The sequence below is a fragment of the Lissotriton vulgaris genome, chromosome 1_1, assembly GCF_964263255.1.
Source record: "Lissotriton vulgaris chromosome 1_1, aLisVul1.2, whole genome shotgun sequence".
Taxonomy (NCBI): domain Eukaryota; kingdom Metazoa; phylum Chordata; class Amphibia; order Caudata; family Salamandridae; genus Lissotriton; species Lissotriton vulgaris.
In genome coordinates, this window is record NC_141685.1 from 783,568,725 (window position 1) to 783,595,028 (window position 26,304).

A 26,304-nucleotide genomic window follows, 5' to 3' on the forward strand; every position below is an offset into this window, starting at 1 on the left:
CAGGAGACTGGGTAAGGACAAAAGTACATCGAAGAAGAAATTACCTAGTACCAAGGTGGCAAAAGGCAAGACAGGTGATATTGGTCACAACAAATGCAGTAAAGTGTAGGGGATTGAAGAGATGGATTCATGCTAGCCATACCATTCGTGTGCCAGCACCTGAGAATCCTGATGAAGGTGAAACAACAACTGATTCAGAAGAAGAAGAAGAACCTGAAAGAAATCCAGATCCTGAAGATCGACAAGAAAGTCGACATCTGGAAAATTCAAATGTGAATGAAGCATTAAATGAAGAAAATGAAGAAATTGTGATACAAGATTCTGAAGAAAATTAAAATGATGAAGATCTGTTAGATCAAGAAGCAGAAAAAGAAACTGAACAAGAAGTGATTCAAGATCAAGATCAGGAGAGTATTGAAAAGCAGATTGGAAGCTCTGGAAGAAGGAACGAAAATTCTGAAACTGGTGAATTGGAAGTAATTGAAGAAGAAGAAGAAGAAGAAATTCCAAGTACAGCTATAAGAATGTTGTTCCTATCAGAGTGAAACTGCCGAGTAAAGAAGTACCTGAATCTAAAGAAGAATCTGATACAATAAAACTGATTATTAATGAATCAGCTGATAACACAGAAAGTGAAACAGATGATAGTGGAGATGAATCAAAAGTAAAAAGATCAAGGAAAAGAGCTTGGAGAGTGCAGTATAATTTAGCGGAACCGAAAAGGAAATTAACAAGAAAAGGAGATAATTGGCCAAATGAAAACAAAGGCCTAAAATTTAAATTAGTGAATAAAGCGAAAGAGCAGGTGAATGAGATCACAAGTCAAAAGGAAGAAGACTCAAATAAGAAAAAACAAGCAGGAAAGAAAATAGAAGTGATAAACAGTAGAGCAAAAAGAGTAATAAAGCCTAATCAGAAGTACAAATCACCTGAGTGGACCTATATTATAATTCCACCAGTAGTAGAAGTAAATAGTAGTCAAGGAAATTTAGATGATGTAAGTGATAATGACTGATTTTGTTCATTAGGTGACACAAGGTTGAAGAAATTGTGTTAGGTGACACAAGGTCGAAGAAATTATGTTAGCCAGAAAACACATTGATGTATGACATAAGGTCGAAGAAAAGCTGTTAGAAAAAAAAAAAAGGGGAGTATATTTAGTAATTTTTATTTTTAATTTTTTTTAAGGCTCTTGTTTGAAAGTAAAGATGCCTTCTACTAATAATTATTCGAGATACTCAAATTTCCAAAAGATGTTGCAAATTGTCTTCAATATGTGTAATCTTGATAATTTTAGTTTGGTTAACTTTAGCTGTCATTTTTCCTTTCGGAATCGATAAAGAGATGTATAAAACTAACATGACTAGTAAAGTTGTGGTTAATCATGATGAAGTTGATAAGACTGATAAAATTATTGTACATAAACCAGAGATTCATCAATATAGATCTGTGGGAGATTTTTCTAGTAATACCTTTTCAAGACTTTTATCTGAATATGTTAAGGTGATGGACGCAAAAGACTGCTACATTTGTGTGAAGTTACCTACTTCTGTGTCTGTAGGTGTTACGTATAATATGCTTCCTCTTACTTATGGCATAACATGTAGTGTAAAAGCTAGTTTGTTTTATCAAACTGGACGTTTGGAATATTATTATTCAGATTTTTATGAGATTTTTGCAAACTTAAAAGTTGAAAATAGCTTGAATAAAGTGAAATATGCTAAACAGATGAGGGAATTTTTCCTAGTGACTAGTGAACTCCCTTATGAGTACGCTTTTAGAAATAATTTAACATGTAAATTGAGAACAGAGGAGAAGACGTTCTTAAATATAGTGGAAGAGAGAAGGGCAATTTACAAGCGAAATGAGATGCTGAAACATACTAAATCTAAATTTTGGCAGATGGAAGATGAAAAGCTTAATGGTAGAAATTAAAATGTTGCAATTCACATAGATAAACCTGTTAGTGGAAAATTTTGTATAAGAAGAGATAATACTTTGTTTGATAATTATTTTGTAGGTGCAAGTCAATGTGAAGACACTTATCGTATTATAGGGGGTTGGGGATTTAAAGAAGGCAAATATCCAATTTTTCCTGGAATTTACTTTGTTTGTGGGAATAAGGCTTATTAAAATCTCCCAAACCATTGGTATGGGACATGTTACGTAGGTTTAGTTTTTCCAAAAAATGTCCATGTAGATAGAAATGCAAAAGGTTCATTTGAAATTAGCAATCACCTGAATAGATTTAGAAGGGAAAGCTTTATTGAAATAATGGGAGACATACTTGGTGCATTAATACCTATGGTAGGAATAACCCTGAATGCAAACAGAATTAGAAAAATGTCTACAATTGTTGATAGATTGTAAACAGATACTGCAAGTGGATTTCAATTAGTGAATACAGAGCTTATTGCTATGAGAACTATGGTGATGCAAAATCATATCGCTCTTGACATTTTGCTGGCAAAAGAGGGTGGGGTCTGTGGAATTTTGCATGTTCAACATTGTTGTACTTATATACCTGACAAAAGTCAGAATATAGAAATGTATATAAAAATATTACTGAATTACATAATGAAGTTGAACCTTTAGAAGACGAAAGTTTTTCGGAACGTTTAAGTAAAAGATTTGCAGCAATTAAACATTGGTTTCAGGAGATTGGCAATTCAATTATAGGTAAAATAGTTTTTCCTTTAATAGTCATAGCTATAGTGATACTTTTTTTAAAAATTAGTTGCATGATACATATGAGAAGAAAAAATGTAATAGAAAAGAAAAGAATTTGCAAACTAAGAAAAAAAAAAGAAATAGAGTTAGAAGAGTTTCGGAGAACTCAATATGAAAAATGCAGAAAAACAGATGAATCTAAAGTTTAGAAATACTAATATTAAGAAAGTCCAAAACATGTTCAAGGTTTGAAAATGTATACATTTTGGGTATTATTTGGTGAGTTAGTTGATGAAGCAAGGTGAAGAACCAAGGGGCATATTATCAAGCCTGTGCGCTAAAATTATCGCCGCTTTATCGGCCGAAAACGGCCGATAAAGCGGCGATAATGGGCTTGATAATATGCTCTGTGGAATTCCAATCGAAGCCCATGTTAGATGTCTTCACATCTAACATGTGCTTCGATTGGAATTCGATAGAGCATATTATCAAGCCCATTATCGCCGCTTTATCGGCCGTTTTCGGCCGATAAAGCGGCGATAATTTTAGCGCACAGGCTTGATAATATGCCCCAAAATTTTGTTCAAACTTGTGAAGTTAATTTCCCATAACAGTAATTAAATTAATAAGCTTGTGGTGAAATTACTAATCAACTTAGTTTAAGAATACATTCATCAATACACGCGGGATAAATTAATGTGCTTTATGTTGCAAACGCAAAGAAAAAATAATAAACTAACCTTGTCTATTGTCTTTGTCAGTATTAAATGCGGCTGTTTAACTAATGGCATGTGCTTATTTTGTGTGCTTATGTTATGTCTTTTCTGTGACGAAAGCTTATGGAGTTCGTGCAGTTCCTAAAGGAAAAGTAATTATAATGCTGCCTGATTGTGCTTTTTCCTAGGTAACATAATTAACAGGATTAATTAGGAAAGGGGGTGGGTAACAGAATGGGTCTCAATTCTTTAATTAATTGATGTCTTGTGTTTGTTTAATAATAGTTTCCAAAGTGAGGCCTAAAGGTGGTTCAGAAAATATGGCTGACAGAGCTGCAGACGCAAAAGCTTGTCCAGAGTGAAGTCTTTGCACATGCGTAGCTATGAAGATTTTCACTGCACTGTCATCGTTAATTGAAAAAGCAGTTTTTGGGTTGAATTGAACGTGTTCATGGAGAAAAGGCTCAAGGACAGGAACTTAAAGTGTCTGCCAAGGTTAGGAAGTAAATGTTCGAAACTCGAGGAAAAGTTACTTTCTTGAGGAAGCTGAAAGATGTGGAAATGAAAGACAATAGGGCTTATGTGAAGCCTGGTCTTGGTCAAGAATCGGAGATGACCTAATATATTTTATCATGGACTGACACAGGACAGCCAATGAAAAGCTCGGATTTGCTTAAAAAATGTAGAAAGTTTAGTTAAAAAGAAAAGGTATAAAACCTGACACCATGAGCAGGAAAAAACCTCTCTTACTTTTCGATTCCTGAATGACGTGACATGCTGTTGGACCTTTGGCGCATGTAAGGACAGCAGAATTTAATTGATTTTTCCTTTCTAGGTGATGTGAGATAGAGACTTAGGGAATGGAAACTGTTATTTTGCTAATATTTCATGATTTTGAGCTTGCTTTGAAAATGTCAGTTTATTAATTCATTTCCTTATTAAAATGCTGCTTTCTTAATTGTTTATAAAATAAAGATTCTAAAACGTAAATGCTTTTTTCTTTATGAAAAATAAAGTTAATAAAATTAGATTTGAAAAGACAAGCTGGTTTTGTTCATTCATGGTCTAGTTTCCATTAGTTGATCCAATCGCCTTACTGGTCTGATTAATAAATAATAAATGCTTAAAACCATGGTGAAAATAGATAAACTGCAGTTGTATATAATAATGTAAATATTATGTGAATAGTTTTGGTTAATCACACCACTAGATTCAGTTGCTCAAAAATTGTCTTGAATTTAAACATCATGGAGGGGCTGGATGGCTTGGGATTGTGCTGATTTTTCTGTGATTTTCGTTTTTTTGGCCTATTGTGGACAGGCCATGTGGTTGGGGGCGAGTGCTGCTACAGGCCCTGGCCATGTGCTGGGAGGGAGGGGGCCATTTTGAATGCAGGCAGTGTTCTCAGGCCTGCACCCATTTTGCCTACCTTTCATCCATTATGCCCAGGGGTAGTGAGTGGTGCATGGGCCTAGTCTTTCTGTGGGTTGTCTTGAATTTAAACATCATGGAGGGACTGGATGGCTTGGGATTGTGCTGATTTTTCTGTGATTTTCGTTTTTGGCCTGTTGTGGACAGGCCATGTGGTTGGGGGCCATTTTGAGTGCTGCTACAGGCCCTGGCCATGTGCTGGGAGGGAGGGGGCCATTTTGAATGCAGGCAGTGTTCTCAGGCCTGCACCCATTTTGCCTAGCTTTCATCCATTATGCCCAAGGGTAGTGAGTGGTGCATGGGGCTAGTCTTTCTGTGGGTTGTCTTGAATTTAAACATCATGGAGGGGCTGGATGGCTTGGGATTGTGCTGATTTTTCTGTGATTTTCGTTTTTTTGGCCTGTTGTTGTGGCCTTTTCACCAGGGGTAGTGACTAGTGAGTGTTGCATGGGACTAGTCTTTCTGTGGGGTGTCTTGAATTTAAGCATCATGGAGGGCATAGGATTGTGCTGATTCTTCAGTTTTTTTCCGATTTTTTTGGGGTTATAACTGAACTGATGAAGTCCTGCAGCGGTGTGTGTGTGCAGCATAACGTCACGCGACGTCACGTCTGGCCACAGACAACTCTGCAACTTGTGCAACTGCGGCCTGCTGTTCTGACCTGCTCTGAAGAAGATGGCCCCAAAAAAAGTTCTCTGTAGCTCCTCTAGCAAGAAAGTTGCCAGTAAGGAGCAGAAGAAGCAAGTTTCCAAGGAGGCTGGTGTGCCGTCCGCCGCGTTTTTTGGGAGTAAAAAAAAAAGTACGCCTGCAGCAGCAGCGGGATCTGCTGGGGACCAAGCTGGGAGCAGCACCCCCGCTCCATTGGGCTCAGTGCCTCCACCACCACCACCACGCCAACTTAAGTCAAAGCCTGTGAGTGCTGCAAAGGCAGTCAGTGTACTTCTTCAATCACCATCGACCAGTGATGTTGGCTCATCGCAAGAAAGTAGCAGCAATGTCCCTGAATCAACACAGGTTGTTGTAACTCATCTGACAAGTGTTGAACAACCACAGCCGCAACAACATGTGCAAGTACAAGCCCAAGTACATGTGGAAGGAGAGGCAGCGCAAGGAGATGCGCAAGCAGAGGTGCATGGAGGGTCACAAGTGCCCACAATAGTTGTTCCTCCCGAAGTAGGGGCACATCAGGAAATTGACAATCAAACCGAGGTATCATTTGAGGAAGCCACTCCTCCTGATGATCATTCATTGTCTTCCACATCCCTAGCAAGGAAAAGATCAAGGGGGGTGTCTACATCTTCTTCAAGCCCACCTCCTTCTGATGATCTGGATGAAGATTGGGAACCATCACGGCAGTCTGAGAGTGAGGCACACCATGATCTGACAAAGGTACCTAAGCGTAAAAGGAAGGTCATCGAAAAACGCATAATTATGGAGTGTGATGAGGCTCAACAAGAAGTGACGGATACTGCTGCTGATGAAGCCTCTCACGACGAAGAGCCAGTCATCATAAAGGTCACTGCAGCCCCAGCGGGCATGCAGCAAAGAGACATTTTGACCCTATCCCGAGAAGCTGCTGAGCGTGATGATGATGTCGACGAGGAGGCAATGGAAACACAACAATCATTGGAGTTAACTAGTACACCAACACCTACCGCTTCCATATTTCTTCCTGGCAAGAAGGGTCCTCCATCCACCTCGACCTCAATTAGTGGTGGTGAAAGTGCAAAACGTACAGAATTTCGGCAATCCACATCCTCCACTTCATCTGGCATTAGCAGCAGGACCACCACCACCAGTATCGCCGCCTCCTCCGGCCCCCAAAGACATTTCAAGTCTGCAGTTTGGGACTTCTTTAGTGTTTGCCCAAAAAAGGAAAACGTAGCCATTTGTAGCATTTGTAAGCTTTGAGTTAGTTGTGGTCAGTTTGGTACCAACTATGGTACCGGAGGCCAGAGAGGTCATCTTAGGAGACAGCACACTGTCCAATGGTTTGCGCACCTACAGGCGATCAGGAAGCCCGAATTGCACGTAATGAAAACGTTGATGTTTCATCTGATGATGACGAGGAGGAAGAAGACGTGTCAAACACTTCACTTACACCCAGTACCCCTGTCAGCAGCACACCCCATGTGAGCCACACTAAGAGTGTGGGAGAGAGTGATACACCAATGCGAAAAAGTTCATCAGCGATCGTAACTGGGTCGAACATATCATCATCATCATCCCGTAAATCCTTGGTCCAGGGCAACATTAAAAAGATGTTGTTTACAGAAGCGCAATATGAACGCAACCACCCACTGACGCGTCTGTATAACACTAAGCTGGCTAAAATGCTAGCTCTGGACCTTCTCCCTTTTTCTTTTGTAGAAGGGGTTGGTTTTCTAGAATTAGTGGCAGCGCTCTGCCCTAAATGGAAGGTTCCTAGCCGGTTCTATTTTCCCCGAGTTGCGGTTCCAGCACTACATGAAGATGTTCTGGAGGTGATTGGGGCAGCTTTGCAGAAGAGTGCTGTTCACACTATACATCTGACAACAGACATGTTGACCAGTGGCGCAGGCGCTGATTACATGTGCATCACTGCACACTGGGTCTCTTTTTCACGGGTTAAAGCAAAGCTAAACGCAGGTGTTGACCCGGACCAAGTTTTTAAAGCTGCTCGGAAACATGCAACACTAGCCATGTTTGGTTTGGAGAAACGTCACACAGCAGAAAACATTTTGGTTGTGTTTAACACAAAGGTCCTTGACTGGCTGTCCCCAAAAAAACGCCAGGTTGGTTATGTTTCCACGGATAATGGTGCCAATGTAGTTAAGGCCATGGAGCTGGGTGACTATTTCAGAGTGCCGAGTTTGGCGCACTGTATAAACCTGGTTGTCAAAAAATTCTTGAGTGATAAAGACAGTGCAGCGTACAGGGTAGTGGACACCTGCCGAAAAATGTGCAACCATTTCAGCCATTCTTTTAAGGCCTGGAAGCATCTGAGGAGCCTGCTACATGACCGTCGAATGCCAGTGAAAGCACTCATCCAGGAGGTGGTAACACGTTGGAACTCAACCTTCTACATGCTTGAGCGTCTGTATGAGCAGTATACGGTACTCGATCAATATTTCTTAACACAGGGTACAGCTCAGAAGGAGGACCTGAGGATGGGTGCGGCGCAATGGGACATAGTTAAAAGCCTGACACGCATGCTTCGTCCTTTTGAGTTCTTCACGCATGCAGTCAGCAAGGAGGACTGTAATTTGGGAAAAGCTATCCCATTGTTGTACATGCTGGAGCACCAACTGAAGGAGGTGTGTTCTGTGTTTCAAAAAGATGAAAAAAACCAAGACCCTTTTGTTCTGGCGGAGAAATTATTAGAGCGCCTACAAGGTGATGAACGTCTTAAAATGATCCACTCAAACCAGCATTACATTTGTGCTACTATTCTGGATCCACGCTACAAAAAGGCGCTGGCAGGCCAAGCATTCTTTCCTTTTGCTGATGAAGATGTTTCAAAGTACAAACAGTGGCTAGCCTCCTCAGCCAAGAGGTTTGAAAGAGAACGGCAGAAAATTGAAGGAAAAGGCAGTACATCAGCATCAGCAGGCCATCCCCAGTCACAACAATCCACTTCTGCACCTGTGGCTGCGGCACAAGTGACCTCTCAGCCGTTAAAGACACCGGCAACCGGATCATCTGCACCACCAGACACAACAGTAACATTGGAGGCTGAAGAGGATTGGCTAGCTCGGCTTGGGTTTGGTTCTCAAAAGGTCACAGCAACAGCTAAGCAAAGTTTGGGAACCTTGAAGGAGCACCTTGAGTCGATGGTGAAGGACTATCTGAATGACTCAACAGAGGTCTATGTTAATGCTGACCCATTGGCGTATTGGCATGGGAAAAAAGAATTGTGGCCACAGCTCTCCAACCTGGCTTTAAACTACTTGTCTTGCCCACTCGCAAGCGTGTCTTCTGAACGTGTTTTCAGTGCTGCTGGTGGCATTGTAACTTCCAAACAGAGCCGCCTCTCGCCCAAAAATGTGGAGAGGTTAACAATGATCAAGATGAATCAGCACCTCATACCACCAGATTACAGAGTACGAGAAAGCACGCCGGATGAAGACGAGGTGGACAGCAACATAGATGAGGGAATTTCTTCTCTGTCAGGTGACACTGAGCTCACCCTGCCTGAATTCGCAGAGTATGATGACGAAGCCTTATTCTTATTCGTGGTCCGTGACACCGAGCCCTGAAAATGAGACAATGAATCAATAACTTTCTTTTTCGTCCTTATTCACTTTTATTCCTGTGTGTCTGTCTTTCTTTGTTGTGCACAGTTAATATAATTCAAACTTTAATCACCTAATCACAAAAACAAGCCCATCAGCAGAACTGTCTTCACTTGTTTGCTTATTGATTTGAAGGTGCCGCAGTCTGCATTCCTCAGGTTCACAAGTTCAGAAGAACATGCTCCTTTATCCTCCTCCTCCAGACTCCTATTTCCATCAAAGCAGAGGGCTGGTTTACGCCCAATGAAGAAAGACTCAGCACTTGTGGGGGTGTTCTACTTCTTTGCGGGTGAGTTGACGGCTCTGGGGCCATTGCTGGGAAGCTCTAATACCGGATAAAAGTGGTTTGGACCAAATTGGAGGCAGAATTTTTTTTGTGTTTTTGCTGACTTGCTTGCCTTTGAGGAGCTCTTTGGGGGGGTTCCGGCTGTTTGTGGTGAGTTTCGGGGTCTGGGAGCACTGCTGGGACACTCTAATCTTGATTGCATTTGCTTTTCAGGAAATCCGTGGTGGTAAACCGGAGTTATGGCCTAGCTAAGCAGCGCGTTTGTACCGAAGGCCGAGAAATATTGTAAGTATGAGATTTTGCTTTTGGGCTGTTTGGGGGTGTTGTGCTTTTTGGCGGGTGGGTTGGCGGGTCTTGGGGCATTCCTGGGAAGGTCTAATACCGGATAGAAGTGGTTGGGACAAAATCCATAAGGATTTTTTTTTGCTATTTCTGACAATTTGCTCAATGTAGCGTTTTCGGGGGCCTGTTTGGGGGGCTTCCTGGTGTTTGTGGGTGGGTTTCGGGGTCTGGGAGCACTGCTGGGACACTCTAATCTTGATTGCATTTGCTTTTCAGGAAATCCTTGGTGGTAAACCGGAGTTATGGCCTAGCTACACAGCGCGTTTGGACCGAAGGCCGAGAAATATTGTAAGTATGAGATTTTGCTTTTGGGTTGTTTGGGGGTGTTGTGCTTTTTGGCGGGTGGGTTGGCGGGTCTTGGGGCATTCCTGGGAAGGTCTAATACCGGATAGAAGTGGTTGGGACAAAATCCATAAGGATTTTTTTTGTTGCTATTTCTGACATTTTGCTCAATGTAGCGTTTTCGGGGGCCTGTTTGGGGGGCTTCCTGGTGTTTGTGGGTGGGTTTTGGGGTCTGGGAGCACTGCTGGCTATGGATAATTTACTTTGCAAGAGGTTTGAAGCAAATCCATGGTGGCAGAGGGGAGTTAGGGCCTAGCTGCAGAGTGATTTGGGAAATTGGCCAAAAAATGACTAAGTCCCCATTTATGTACTTTTGCTCTTTGGCTGTTTGGGGGTCTTGTACTCGTTTTCTCCTGGGTTGACGGCTCTAGGGCCATTGCTGGGAAGCTCTAATACCGGATAAAAGTGGTTTGGACCAACTCGGAGGCGGATTTTTTTGTGTGTTTTTGCTGACTTGCTTGCCTTTGAGGAGCTCTTTGGGGGGGTTCCGGCTGTTTGTGGGTGAGTTTCAGGGTCTGGGAGCACTGCTGGGACACTCTAATCTTGATTGCATTTGCTTTTCAGGAAATCCGTGGTTGTAAACCGGAGTTATGGCCTAGCTACACAGCGCGTTTGGACCAAAGGCCGTCAAATATTGTAAGTATGAGATTTTGCTTTTGGGCTGTTTGGGGGTGTTGTGCTTTTTGGCGGGTCTTGGGGCATTCCTTGGAAGATCTAATACCGGATAGAAGTGGTTGGGACAAAATCCATAAGGAAAAGCCTTTTGGCACTTTTTGTAACTTAGGGTTCGTTAGGGTTAGCCCTAGCAGCAGGATTGCATGTGTTTTGGGGTGTTCTAGATTTTTGCAACTGAGTTCTGGGGTCTTAGAGCACTCGTGAGAATGTGTAATTTTGGTTGCAAGTCATTTGAAGAAAATCCATGGTAGGAAAGGGGGGATTTGGCATAGTTAAAGAAAGCCTCTGCCACTATTCTTAACTTAGGGCTCGTTAGGGTTAGCAGTATTTCTATTGGATGTGTTTGGGTGGGGGGGTTTTCGAGTCTTGGAGCGATGCTGGCTATGGATACTTTTGCTTGCTTGCAAGTGGTTTGAATACAATCCACGGTGAGTAAGGGGGTATTTGGGCCTACTTTTACTTTTGAAGTACGTTTTGTCACCAGTTTTCTGCTAGGCCTCGTTTTTTGGGATCTGATTGGGGGTCTTCTACATTTTTGCAACTGGCTTTAGTAAGGATCTGGGTGGAAGCACTGCTGGTAAGGTCTAATTTTGCTCTAAAACACAGTTTACAGTACACCTAGCTTGAGGGGAAAGATCCGCTAAATTAATTCGCCCATACTTATTTATCTCTGAAAAAGTGACTCAGACAGTGTACGCACTTTCAAAAATGTTGTACTGTCTATTAGGAAAATCGAAGTGTGACTTTTTGCACTACACAGCGTACATACCTTATATTTATTTATCTGTGCTGTTTTTCGTTCAATAATTACAGGCCGGGTTTCAGTCTGCAATGGGGAAAAAAGGATGGAGTCAGGCTTCACATTAGCGAGCCGCAATTCAGCATCCGCCAGGCAGGCAGTGTACAGGGTGTCTTCTGGTCACCAACATTGATGGACGAAGCGTCAGCTGGAATGGAGGAGTGCCGCTAATAAGAGGAATTGTTTGCTGCATGCAACTTATTTACCATATTCAACAGGACAACTACAACAATACAGATACAGTATCCATTATTTTATTCAATGAGTGTGTGTGACTGCATTTCTTGGATCTCTCTCTGCTTCTAAATTGATCCCTACAGCCATTCTATGTTTTACTTCGGCTATTTTTTTAACCTAATTTAATGTAGCCCTGTACTGTCGCATTCTGGCATTCACGGTTGTCGAAAGTACTACTTACTTTTCTGTAACAATGCATTCAGTAGTGCATGCACTTCCTTTATGTCACGTAAAAGATTTATGGTTAGCTTTGTAACTAAAAATTTCTTTATGTTCAATTATTGTTTGTCCATGCTGTGCTTTTTTTTTTTCTCTCAACAAAACCTACCCAAAAAGAAACCCCCATTCCTATCCATTTTATAAACCCTAACCCTTTTCCCCCGGGTTGTGTGGTTTTGCTTGATGTGTGACTAACTGACATCAATAATTCCACACACTTGCTGGGGAGGATAAGGTCATAGCAACAGGCTGATGAAGGAATCCGAGGATATATTCTAGACTTACTCAGCTTCAGTACTATTTCTTGTAGTATTAGCCAATGTCAAAGAAATCCTACGCAAGTACAAGTTATACTATAAATACTTTACCATTTGTTAGGCTACATTGTGGCACTGTTGTAGTCTAGTGTACTGTCACCTGCTATATTCTCTATCGTACCATTGTAATGCTACAGTAAGGACAAACCAGGTTTCATTTTCTTTTTTTCCATAGACATGCAACTGCCACTGTGTCACACCACTAGTACCACCGCAGTGAGGACATTTCATCCGCCCTGGATTGCCAACCTTATTCGCTGTTTCCCGTGGAGCCAGCCCTGGGCCTAGCCCTACTTTCAAACAAAAATTACAGGTAAGATAAGCGTTTGGTTGGAGGTAGTATAATGGAGTATTAGGAGAGACGAGAGATTGACGGTAGTACTACTAAAGTCCTAGGACTATTCAGGAAAACAAACTTACTGTTAAACCCCCACCCACCAGACTCAAAAGCAGTAAAAAACAGGTATGCTCAGATAAAGTTTGAAAAAGTATATTTATATCCCTAACAAAATAATCTCCAGCAAAACCCTCCCTAACCCCAACGGTTGTCCTTTAAAAGTCCCAAACCCAACTCCCGATTCCCACCCCCAAAAGTCTCTAAAAAAGGGGCAAGGGACACTATGGGTGGATGCTGTTGACTTTTTGGGCCAGGGCATCAAACTCCTCGCGGAGCAAGGCGGGCTCTAAGCGGAGACCCTGCAACACGTTGGTAAAGTGGTGGAGCTCCTCCTGAAGGCGGGACACCCTCAGGGTACTGCGGCACAGGCGTGCCTTGTAGTTGCAATGGCTGTGAGAGGCAGCTGTTGTCCTTGCTGCTCGGCGTTTGGCTTTGGCAGCCCGGCTCGGTCTGGCTGGAGCACTGTGCTGGGTGGCAGCCCGTGGGGGCATGGAGGCCGATGCAGCTGACGTTGTTGTCGTGGTCGACTGCGCACTTTCGTCGTCCTCCAGGGCCACCAGCCGCCGATATTCAGCAACAGTGGCATCGATCCTCCGTTGCCGGGCCGCTCTAGCCAGCTCCTTCCTCCTTGTTGGTTTGGAAGGAGCATCTATATGAAGAAAGAAAGACATAGTCTGTAACCAATGCTCTTTAAGATTAACTCAATCATTCAGCAGAAATTTGTTTTACAGTACAACTAGCAACTTGGAAGCGCATTACATAACTATTGCGGCCAGTAACTATCTAACCTCCCACTTCTTCATCCTTGCTCTAACATTAGTGGGAGTTTAAGGAACAAATTCTACGAGCACTATGGACTTCCATTGGAGTCGACTATGAAAGTACACCAGTCTTATTCTTCTTCTTGTCCTTGTTTAGGAAAATTGGTACGTTATCTTCTGCAAGCCGGCATAATGCCAGCGCAGTGAACTTGCACCCGAGAAAAAGAGACGCACGCCATGATGAGTGACCTAGTCTTGCGTTACTGTACCGGTCCAGTACATGCAGGTGGTGAAGCTCTTACTTTTCTATTACGGGTGGCACTGAGAATACTCTGTTACAAGGGCTACTGCTTAATTAATTTAACTTTCACCCTACAGTGCAAATGAGTACTAGAAATGGGAAATGAAGAAGATAAATAATCTGATTATCTATCACTTCACATGGGATGTTTTTGCTTACATATGTGATGACTTTAGGTGCTTTGCTTTTTATTGAGTGACCAGTGATACATCCACACATGAATGACTGAGTACTACTAAACTTATTAAGAGAGGTAGGGAGTGGCCACCGTAATACCCGGATCTATGCTGTGCTTGCAATACAAACTACTGCTACTATTGATGGTAGTATTTGGACAAAATTACAACTTCTTTTCCTTGCCTTTCCTACACTGGAACGGGCGTGCGGGTGCAGTGTTACATGCTCTTCAAAGTGACACTTAGTTTATCCACTGACCGTCTACTCTCTCTAGATCATGGGTACTCACAAACTTTCTCTCGGGGGCTAAATTTACAGTGTAGTTTGTGGCCGAGGGTCGCACTGGTGGGGGCGGAGTCAGAGGGGGCGGGGCTAAAGCAAAACGAAAACTTGTGACCATGAGGTTGCACACAGGTCCCTGCATCAGATGCCTTCATCCACTGAGCCAACAGACCCAGCATTTACATACATCTCTCTCCCTCCTGCTCTCCCTCCTGCCCTCCCTGTCCATCTCTCTCTCCCTCCTGCCCTCCCTCTCCCTCCCCCTCTGTCATCTCACTGTGTGTGTGTCTGTCTGTGTCAGCCTTCAGCCCGGGCTGAGACAGCTTCCTCAACGCGCACACACAGACAGCCACACCAAAGTACTTAACAGGTCTTTAAAAGACCATTAACATATTATTGAGGCTTTGTTTGTTGTAGCGCCCCTGCATCTCCACCCTGACAATCACTGCTCGCCCAGCCCCACAGAGCAGAGGCTTTGTTCTATTTCACCTCTTTGTGGCCCTGCATCTCCACTCTGCTCTGTGGGGGCCGGGGGAGCAGTGATTGTCAGAGTGGAGATGCAGGGGCGCTAACAGGTGAAATACAACAAAGCCTCTGCTCTGTGGGGGCCGGGGGAGCAGTGATTGTCTGCAAGGTCTGCGCACCGCCAAGGAAGGCTTGCCGGGCCGCCACCGGCCCGCGGGCCGTACTATGAGTACCCCTGCTCTAGATACACATATGCTATCTAAGAGTCAGATAGTAGCATGATCCAGGTATATGGACACATACAGCTTCTGTGTCACCCACCCAGGCTGTTGTCCTTCCACCCATCATTGCTTCATCATTCACCCAGCCATGCATCTCATATTCTTTCCTTCCCAGCCACGTCTTCAATCTCAATAAGTAAGGAATGTATTAGAGCTTACCTCTGCCTGCCACCACCACCGTCTCAACTCTCACAGCCGGCACTACAGCCACCGCCTCCTCCCCTGAAGAATTGCCCTCCGCCTCCGTGTCGAGCACCACCACCTCCGCGCTGGCCCCGCCACCAGATGTTCCACCTACAAAGTACATTTAAGAATGTTAGAATAAACCACTCACTAGTATTTGGTCTAGGAATGAAGACATGTGAAAACAATGTAATTTGTGACTGTCTACTCTAAAGTAAAAACAAATGTCCCTTTTTACAGGGAAGGGTGTTGTCTTGCTGCACTTTTTGGCACAACTGATGAAGGCTGGCTTTTTAACACGCACCATTTTTCTCCACACAGACTGAAGATGGACTTCTAACAACAAGATCAAGTTGAAACCAGGTGAGAGCTCGGCTCGACCACAAGAAATGTCTTCAATTAATCGTCAGCACTAACCACTTTTCCATTATCAGTTAAACGTTTAGTTTTATTATGACTTCATTTTAATAAATGTGTTTACTTTTAATAAAGCTTTTAAACTTAAATAGACTCTGTGTTTTTTGGTCCAGACTAGAGTGACTGAGCGAAAGGTTTTGCAATTTTTGCAAGCATGAGTCCGTGCCGTTGCCTGCTACATAACCAGTCATTTAAATAGTCAAACTATCAATCCACCGCCACTATTTTCTTATTGTCAGGGGTACAAAGGAAGGGGCAGATTTAAGCCCCTTGCGGCTCTTTTGCTCCATTCTTGCGTGACTTTTGTGAAGCAGCAGCTGAACAAAAGAGGCGCCATGGTGCGGCGTATAATATTATAACAACGTGACGCATTTGGGAGACGCATCCCGTTATAAAGCCCTGCGCCATCAGGGGGCGTTCCGGCGCAAGGGAGGGCATTCCTGCGCTGGAACACATCCTAAAAGTGGCTGAGGGAAATCTACAAAATTTCAATCAGTCACCTTTAGGACAATGATGCGTCACACAAACCCTGCACCTGCTTGAAGCAGACGTACGGCTTGACCCAGCATTGGGGAGATAGGGTACCCCAGAGCATTGCTGGAGCTGCGCCATCGTTGCGATGCAACTCCAGCAGTAAAGCTTCGGTGACGTTTTGGGCCCATGGTGCGCCGCATTGCAAATACGGCGCACCATGTTTGGTGGTGGTAGCGGGCCGCACAATTACTGGCGCATCCCTGCTACTTTGCTGGGATGCGACGGTAATTGCAATTCTGCCCCTTAGGGGCATACTTACTTACGCGTTCAAGATCAAATGCGTCACGCAAAACTACCCTGGCGACACGGCAGATGCGCCTCATTTACAATGCGGCGCGCCCTGGCGCAAGAGTAGGCACTTGCGTGACGCATCTCGTCACGTAAGAGCAGCGCATCGCTGGAGTCACGTCGCCAACGCAATGCAACTCCAGTAATGCTCAGGGCCACCCAATACTTAACATGCTGTGTCAGTCCTTACGCCTGCTTCAAGCAGGCATAAGGAATTGAATTGACGTAGCAGCGTCGCAGAAGTGCCTGCATTATATCTTGTAGATTTCACGCAGGCACTTTTGCGAGGCGCACAGCCACCGGACCGCCCACCCTGCGTACTAGGAACGCACCCATTGTGGCGCAAGCCCATGGCTTTATAACGTGACACATCTCCCTAGATGTGTCACGCTGTAAATGACTCGCAGGGATGCGCCACATTTACGCCGCTGTTGCGTCACGCAAGGCAACGTAAATGTGGCGCAAGGGGCTTGTAAATGTAATCTGCCGCCTAGTGTCTAGCATTACGCAGTTCTGTAAAGTACACTCATACATAATAGTTACTCAGGCCAATGAGATCACAAAATAGAAAACAAATAAGCATAGTAGCAACGCCACTGAGAAGGAGAGCAGTGCACCTGAAATGCACAGAAGATTTTGAAATATAATTTAACTACAATGTAATCGTCAGCAGCATTATTGGCTTGCTCCATGTAAAAAACAAATATTTGCAATACAACAACACAGAGCAGGAGAAAACATAGTAGTGAGTGATGAAATAGCTACTACTACTCACCAAACCCGGGGATCTCCAAGCCGAGCTGGTCCAGCAGGTCGTGCTCCCGGTCCAGGAGGTCCGTCCAGCGGTGGGTGGCCTGGCTGTAGGTGCGCTGGACCCCGGAGAGTTGGGACATGGCCCAGCACACCTTCTGCCACCACTTCCGGCGCTCCCAGATGTTGTAGCCGGCCGCGATCCTGCCGCCTCCCGCGATGGTCCTGGGCAGGCGGCGCTGGACGAAGAAGACCAGCGTGCCCACTTCCTCCGGGCTGAAGATCTCCCGTTGCGTCACCGCTCCCCCCTCAATCGCCCGCATGCTGTCCTGGCACAGTGTCCAGGACTCCTCCTCCCCGCCGCCGCTGCGGCCCTCAAGTGCCTGGGCAGCTTCACGGCGCCTGGCTTCACCATGGTCTGGGCAGGTAAGGTAGGAAGTAGAAAATTAAGAAGGAATAGGATAGGGAAGAAGAAAAGAAAAGAGTTTAAAATAGTAGTTTAAAAGTAAACAAAAATAGCAGAAAAGACAAAAATATACAGCTAGGAAAAGAGAGGGATAGATAAGAAGCAAAATCGTTCGAAAAAAACCTGAAAACAAGCAAAGGATGGCAAAGATAGCAAGAGGATAAACACCATGCCCTGCACAGGAAATGAATGAAAAACAAGATGGCCGCCCATTCACGAGCGCGAAAGTAAGTTTGCACGCTATTTTCCTCGCGATCTCGCGCGAACTTGTACTCGCAATGCGCTTACTTCGCGAGATTATACATAGCGGGCGGAAATGGAAATACGTCACGCAAACAAAATGGCCGCGCCCGTACTCGACCTTGGGGTAAATTCGCGTGTTGCACTGCAAGCGGCTCGCGAATACTGCAAAAAACATCGCGAAATAACACGCCCCAAAAAAATATAAAGCTCATTCGCACGAATTGGCGGCTTCCGCGGTCGGTTTCGCATGACGCCGAGCCTCGCGAATAGCGCGAAATTACCGAAAAACGATTTTTGCAAAAGCAAAACCAATGAGCAGGTGCAAAAGGTCAATCTCATGATTTGTAACGATTCCCTGTAGTGCTTCCTGAGGGGGCCCTCCAGAATTCGGTTGCCTACTTGCAACTATTGTGTGACACTGCTCTGACCTTAACTGTATGCCACAAAGGTCCTGATTTACAGCTAAGGGAGCAGACAAGCAGGTGCCAGGCTGGAACTTCAAATTCAGTGACACATTAATTAGCCCCTAATTCATTATTGTCAGTTGGGGCAGGGCAGGTGTTGTTAATAAACTAACCCCAAATTAATTCATGTCAGTTGAAGCAGGGCAGGTGTGCTTGCTTTTCCCCCCCATCTTCTACAGTGATGATGAACCAGAGGGTGGCATTGATGTAACAGAGGGTGGCATGGGTGAAAGAGAGGGTGGCAGTGGTGAAACAGACGGTGCTGGGAGGCTGTGATGATGAACCAGACGTAGAAACAACATAGTCGCGACCGTTGCGAGCCGACAAGTAAGTTCGCAATTGCGAACTAGTACCAAATCCTCGCGAACTGGCAGAAACCCTTGCGAACACAAAATAAAAAATCCGCAAATTCGCGGGAATTCGCAGATTTTGCGGATTGCGAGTTCGCAAATTCGCGAACGCCAGATTCTCAAAATTCGCCCATGCTTACGTGAGGGACCACAGCAGTAAATTAAAAGACTGCGGAGTCACGGAAGCCCAACAGATGAGAAGGGGGAGGCATAGGGGGCCATTTAGTACACTTACCATAATGAGCCCGAAGGAAGAGGAAGCCGTTTGGGATGGGGCTGCGGGTCTGATTCTCAGGATAGGATTATGCCCCCTTTTCCCCTCAGAGTGACGGCGTGCTTCCCAGCAGGGATTCACAATAGATAGGCCGTAAATATACATAGGGTTAACAGGAGGAACCTATATCCTGGCTCGCTATAATTTATGGACAAACCATAGGGTTAGAAAAGTACCTTACATCTGCACAAGTGACCTGAATGAAGGCATGGATCCCCTGTGGGACAGCATAACCAATACCATGGAAAGGAAGCAACAAGGCTGACCATAAAGAACTCTAATAATGAGTGAGCAAACGAGTAGGGTCCCTCCAAACGAAGAGCTCGAAGAGGGGGGAAGTGGTGGACCCCTATGGTGAAATCCTCACAGCAGATAAAGGAAAGATGGGGAGCACAGGTCCAGTCCAATCGAACAAAATGCATACCTTCTTTAATCACAAGACCCACAACGAACACAGAAGACAACAGTGGGATGGAAGAGCCCTCGCTGACCACGATAATGGGGGTGATTTGAAACGTCAAGGGCTCTCTAGAACCAAAAATAGATTTAGTGTCCACAGACCTTTCCAAATTAACTGAGAAGGTGTCCACTGCGTAGACCCATTTTGCCCAGCTTCAGTCAAAGACAAAGGGCCTTGAAAGACAGGTTCATACCCTAACACAGCAGACAACACAGATGGCTGTGCGACTGGAGGACCAAGGAGGGAGAGCGAGAAAAAAGAATATACAGGTTGGTGGAGTGCCCGGCGGAGCAAAGGGATCAAGCATTGACCTGTTCTTAGAAGATCTCATCTTCAAGAAGCTGCAGCCCCCACACCTGTCATAATTCTTTACCATTGAGAGAGCACATAGGGCACTGATGCCTCCTCCTAGACCCAGAGACTCGCAGCAAACGATTATTGCTAGAATATTTAATCACAGAGACAGAAATGAAATACTGCAGGCTACCAGATTGAAAGGGGACATACCGTACGAAAACATTGTGATTAGATTCGTTCTGGAATTCACTTTTCAAGTATAGTGACAGAGAAGAAGCTTTGAGCCTGTGTAAAAGGAACTACGATCCAAAGACCTAAAATACATGATGCTCTTTCTGGCTCATCTGCTGGTGATATCGAAAGGGAAGACCTGGAACTTCACAACTTCATAGGAAGCATGGGAGTGACTGGAGGGTTAATGCACAGTTAGTAGGGGATAAGGCAAAGACCCAAACCGAAGAAGTGGAATCAATAATGAGGCGTCGAGACAGGAGTGGGGATGGGTCAGCTGGCTCTGTCCTCAAGACCTGCCAGCCCAACCAGTATAGAACCATCAAAAGAACAATGAGTGGTGTGACCAGAGCAAAGGCAAGACTGAAACAATTTAAGCCTTCTCCTGATGGCAGTCCAGAAAGGCCCACAGAAGTACTACCGACCGGAATACCCGGCAGTGTCTACTCCACTGACACTTATAGAGGCTATCAGTCTGGGAAGGGGCTTGGACAGGAGGGTATGGAGCAGAGTACATTGAACGTGGGCCCTGTTGGGTCAAGCGCCCCCCAATCTATTAGTTAAACTGTTATGCAAGTTCAGGGGTGACAGGAGCTCTGCGGGTTGGGGAGTTGAGGACTCCAAACCCCTTAAAGCAGGGTAGCAGGGTGGGAGGAATTTTGGGGGACAAATTTGTTGTTAGGTACAACATCACAGATCTATACATAGGGAGAGAATATAAGTATACAATTGAAAAGTGGGCCAACATGGAGAAAGAGGTACTGGCAAAGAACATATACATGAATGGCGGCCCATAGACGGACCCAGTCCTCAGTGAAGTTATGCTCATGGAATGTGAATCTTGTATAAAGACACAGGAGTATTGACCCATCAACCTCGTTGGGATTAGGGTAGAGAACTGTATATATAAAAACTATATCCCAACTGGTGTAATTCGTAGACAATTAATAAAGATATGCATGCAGCATTATCAAACGAGAAAACAAGGAGACTCTATATATTTTTTTGTTGAACGTGCTCAAGGCATCATACATTTTAATTATATCTCAAGGGTTTTGATAGGTACAATTACAGTTAATTTCATCACTGCAATAAACAATTTACAATCCGGACAGAACAACCCAAAGTTGTACAAGGTGCACGAGTGAAAAAGTGAGTAAATGTAAATGTATTTGAGCTTGTAAAGCGCACTGCTACCCGTAGGTTTCCTGGCGCTTTATGACACTGGGTAACCCGTCCTGGCTTTCCCTTTGGGATGTTCCCTGCTGGGAGTCCCCAAGGTGGAGCCAGGAATCCCCGGCGTTGATGGGGCCGTTGTGGAGATTAGGCAAGCTAATGCCCAGAGTTGCCGAGTGGGACCCCTGATTAGAGTAGGCACCGAAGAGAGAATTATCGAGTCCGCTGACCCAAGTCCACGACCCTGCCGCGTCGGGTATTGAACCCTGGTCCCAGGCCGACTTCTGCTCCCGGGTCTGCCGCCTCTAACCAGAGAGCCACACTAGTGAGTGACACTATGGCGACACAAGGGACAGAGTAATCAGCGTGAACGGCGCAAGAAGTTAGTGCATAAATATATACAGTGAGTAAAAAACAGAGTGGTGTCAAAAAACATTTAAAATTTTGTCAATTTCTTTTATCAATCTTTTCAAGAACCACTATGTATGGGGCGCCTAAAGTCTTGCTGATGAGTCGACGGCGTTTAGATCCGTAGGAATTAGGATAATCTTCAGGACAGGGTGGGTTGATGGCAGTGCAAATATCGCGTTCGGAGGATCATTTGCGGGAGGTCAGTATGTAAGGATGTTCCACAATTATTGAGGAAGAGTCCCACCAATGTAGAGGGCAATAGAGGCAAACGGGACTCTGGTAATCAAGAGGTCTGACGATTCCAGCCGAGCAGGATGAAGCTATGTAATTTGAGGTTGGGGCGGGTTCCAATGAGGTGTAGTCCGCAGTAGTAAGGTACTATAATTGGGCGTGGCCCGCGGCGTACGGAGATCCGATGATCCGAAGACTTTAGGCGCCCCATACATAGTGGTTCTTGAAAAGATTGATGAAAGAAATTGACTACATTTTAATTGTTTTGACACCACTCAGTTTTTTAATCACTGTATATATTTATGCACTAACTTCTCGCGCCGTGCACGCTGATTACTCTGTCACTTGTGTCGCCGTAGTGTCACTCACTTTTTCACTCGTGCACCTTGTACAACTTTGGGTTGTTCTGTCCGAATTGTAAATTGTTTATTGCAGTGCTGAAATTAACTGTAATTGTACCTGTCAGATCCCTTGAGATATAATTGAAATATATGATGCCTTGAGCACGTTCAACAAAAAAATATATATAGTCTCCTTGTTTTCTCGTTTGATAATGCTGCATGCATATCTCTATTAATTGTCTACGAATTACACCAGTTGGAATATTGTTTTTATATATACATGGAATGTGAATGGCATCAATCGGAAATTAAAAAGGTAGAGAGTGTTGCAATTCATTAAACATATTTACACAAACAGTGGTCCTTAGACAGGAGAAGGAATGTTCAGGGAATAAATATAGACTAAATAGAACTATATTGTTATGGGATGTCCAGCCGGACAGTTTAATATCTCAATAAAAAATACAAGAGGAATGAAACACAAAGTGTGATGGACGTGGGACACCAGCCGATGTCTGACTAACACACTAGAGGGACACAAACACGGGGAAAGATAGTAGGCAAAATCGGGGCAATATAGAACAATATAGTTCTATTTAGTCTATATTTATTCCCTGAACATTCGTTCTCCTGTCTAAGGACCACTGTTTGTGTAAATATGTTTAATGAATTGCAACACTCTCTACCTTTTTAATTTCCGATTGATGCCATTCACAGGCCATCAACAAATCCATAGCCAGCATCAAAACTTATTTAAATATTCAGCTAGTATTAGATAACATTAGGAGGAAGGTGTTTCTTAAAGCTCCAACTAACTATGCAGAGTTTATCTGTGCAGGTAAATTAAGAAAAGATTTTGGAACAATATAGCATATAAAAAGCCAAGTAGAACCTGACCCAAGGTGCCCCCATATTAACAGAGGGTTATATGCACTCTATGGGGCAGCTCTACAAGGAAGTGCCTTAGCGTGGCACCGCAAGCCCTTTGGCTGCGCCACGCGGAGGCACTTCTGAAGCACATGGATGGAACATATTTACAAGAATATGTTGCATCTCTGTGCTTCACCCTGTGCTGGCACACAAACTGCAGCTTTCAATCTGACCCCTGCAAAAACAACCGTTGATGGACAGAATGCAGAACAATGTCATACATTCACCCCAGTACATGGATCTGGGCCTAAATTCACTCTTTTTTGCTCACCTTGCCATTCCAGTTTGACCCCAGCCATATGCAAATCAGTCTTGACCCTGTGCCCCGTGGGAACAGTCCAGCCCGAACTGCCAAGCCAGGTCCTCCCTGGACTGGAAACAAGCATCCTAGGACCGGTTTCAGGCTTTCAGCCCTCATCAACCAGGATAGCTTGATTACAGTGGCATGGAGAGCATGGTACTGACGTCTGACCATACCCGTCCCACTAGGGGTGACAAATGCAAAAACAACAGTTGATGGACAGAATGCAGAACAATGTCATACTTTCACCCAAGTACAGAGATCTGGGCCTAAATCCATCGTTTGTTTGCTCACCATGCCATTAAAGTTTGAACCCAGCCATATGCAAATCAGTCTTGACCCTGTGCCCCATGGGAACATTCCAGCCCGAACTGCCAAGCCAGGTCCTCCCTGAACTGGATACAAGCATACTAGGACCTGTTTCGGGCTTTCAGCCTTCATCAGCCAGGATAGCTTGATTCCAGTGGCATGGAGAGCACGGACTGCCGATCTGAACCCTGACATGAAAGACTGCGACCACTACAGCTTGAACAAAAATGGAAATATAAAAGCAGAAATACATGTTAGTCAGCCCTTGGCTATGAATGTGAACATTGGTGAATTCTCTGTATTCGAGAACATCATTCAGATCAACCACGCCAGGCAACTTTTGTTTGACTATCTTTAGAATATTGTAAAATGGACACTGTTCAGATTCAGGATTTCTTAAGCCGCTATAAATACGCTAAGAACGACTTTTTAGGTGTTTTTCCAAGCGACACTCTACCTGGTGAAATATGGACCGAAAGACCCTGCACTGGCGTCTTTAACACAGATCTGTACTACATGGAAGAAACTCTCTGGACTGCCCTCTTTTTAGATAAAGACAAGGTTACAGTGTTTGACAGTGCAGCATCGTTCTCCGAGAATCGCATCTATGCAAAACAGATGTATGATAGAGGCACGCATGCTCAACTACGTGTGCCTGTACCACGCAGCCCAAACTATAAATGCAACTTAAGCACACATTCCTTTACCACACATGTCTTTACCACACAATTTTGTGGTAAAGGTATGAATGGCAAGGGTGTATGTGTGGCTAAGCATGCCACTACTCTGACCCCCCTTCTCCTGCCCTAAGCCCTGAATTACAAACCTCCCACCTGCCCCCACCCTAAGCCCTAAATTACAAAGCCCCTACTTGCCCCTTGTCCTTAGCCCTAAATTACAAATCCCCTACCTGCCCTCCACCCTAAGCCTAAGTTACAAATCCCCTACCTGCCCCCCTACTGTGAGCCCTAAAAATGGCCCATTCCTTAGCCACTCCTCCAAACCCAGCCCTTAAAGCTACCCCAACCTCCTCTTCCTGCCCTGTGCCCTAAAACCGTGCCCCCTACTTCAAGGTACCATGACCCCTGCCCCCTCCCTTAGTCCTAAAAACTTCCCACCAATCCCATGCCCAAAAGCAATCCCCAGACCAGAGCCCTAAAAACTTGCCACAGGCCCCCAACCCTAAATTACAAATCCCTACCTGCCCCCTCGCCCTGAGGCCTACAAATGGGCCATCCTTTAGCTACTCCCCAAACCCAGCCCTTAAAGCTACCCCAACACCCTCCTCTCCCGAAAGCGACCCCCACATCGGACCCCAGCCCCACTTACCAGTCCAAGTCAGCTTCCCGTTTACACTCCCATTTCTATTTCAAGTCCCCTTCCATCCCACGCATATGTGTGGTTTGGCAAATGCGTTGTTCGGGCAAGTGTGGTTACGATTGATGGAGCGGAAATCACACAGTAATCTCTCTTTGGAAAATTCAGGAAATACAGCACCATCACATTTGATTACCATTACCCTTATTTATGCTAAAGGTCAACAGATCTTGGCCACCGTGTTGTGACCCAAAAGCCTCATACATAAACATGGACAATTAATCAAATGCAAATAAACATTTTAGTCAATAATGAGAGTTGTGAGTAGTTTTAAAGGGATTTATTTTCCAATCAAATTTCATTTATTATTCAGGTATCAATTAAGCTACAGAATTGAAAATAGAAAAATTAGGTTAGTACAAGCATCATAAATTGTATTACAAGCGTTTCATGAAGAAACAATCCCTGTCTAAGACAGTGAGGCACAAATTATGTCAGTCAGGACTCATGAAGAGTTCAAGAATACGCCGTACGCACCTGAGACCCCTACATAGAAAATCAACATATATATAAAAAGAGAAAGAAGAAGATAATCCGAAAAAAAGGAAAATGTACTAAATGAAAAAATTAAAAATCCTCTGAACGTTTGACTTAGCAAAACTCATAGGGGTTTCACAGTAACATTTTTGTATGTCTATTGATTTATGTATCACATGTTAGCTTAGTTTGTCAGAGAACGGGTAGTGAGTGTAGAAGTATGTCTGGTGGAATGAATGGTATGAATTTGTGATGTTTTTATGGGGTTCCTCACTTTTGAAATAGCACCTTGTCAAATCATGTACTACTCATGTAAATTGTCTCACATAAAATGTGTTTAAAACATTTTTTTTGTACAAATACGAACTTTATAAAAGAAAAAAAGAATAAATGAAATGAAAAATAAAAATAATATGTTCCAATGAAATGAAAGTTTGTTCGTCTATGTATATTGCATCCTTGGTGAAATATGTAGTGATATAATCATTGGATAAAATTATATAGGTCTGCATAGAGGTACTTTAGTATTTTGAGTTCAAGAATAGAAACAAGAGTGAGCTTAGCATGAAGCTAAATCAATCATTAATAATTACAGATTCTCCCATGAAGAGAAATCAAGCATAGAACAATGAAACTTGGCAAAGCTGGTTAGCCAAAGCATAAAGCCTAGGGATTTTAATGAAAGTCAAAATGGAAATAAACCTACATCTGAACTGCCCTTGTCTGCCTCCATTAAGCTATCCATCAAGTCTGCCCTATCCTTCCCTGCATCTGCAAATCACATGTGCTCAGCTCCCTTCATTTCTGCGTCAAAGTCTGAAA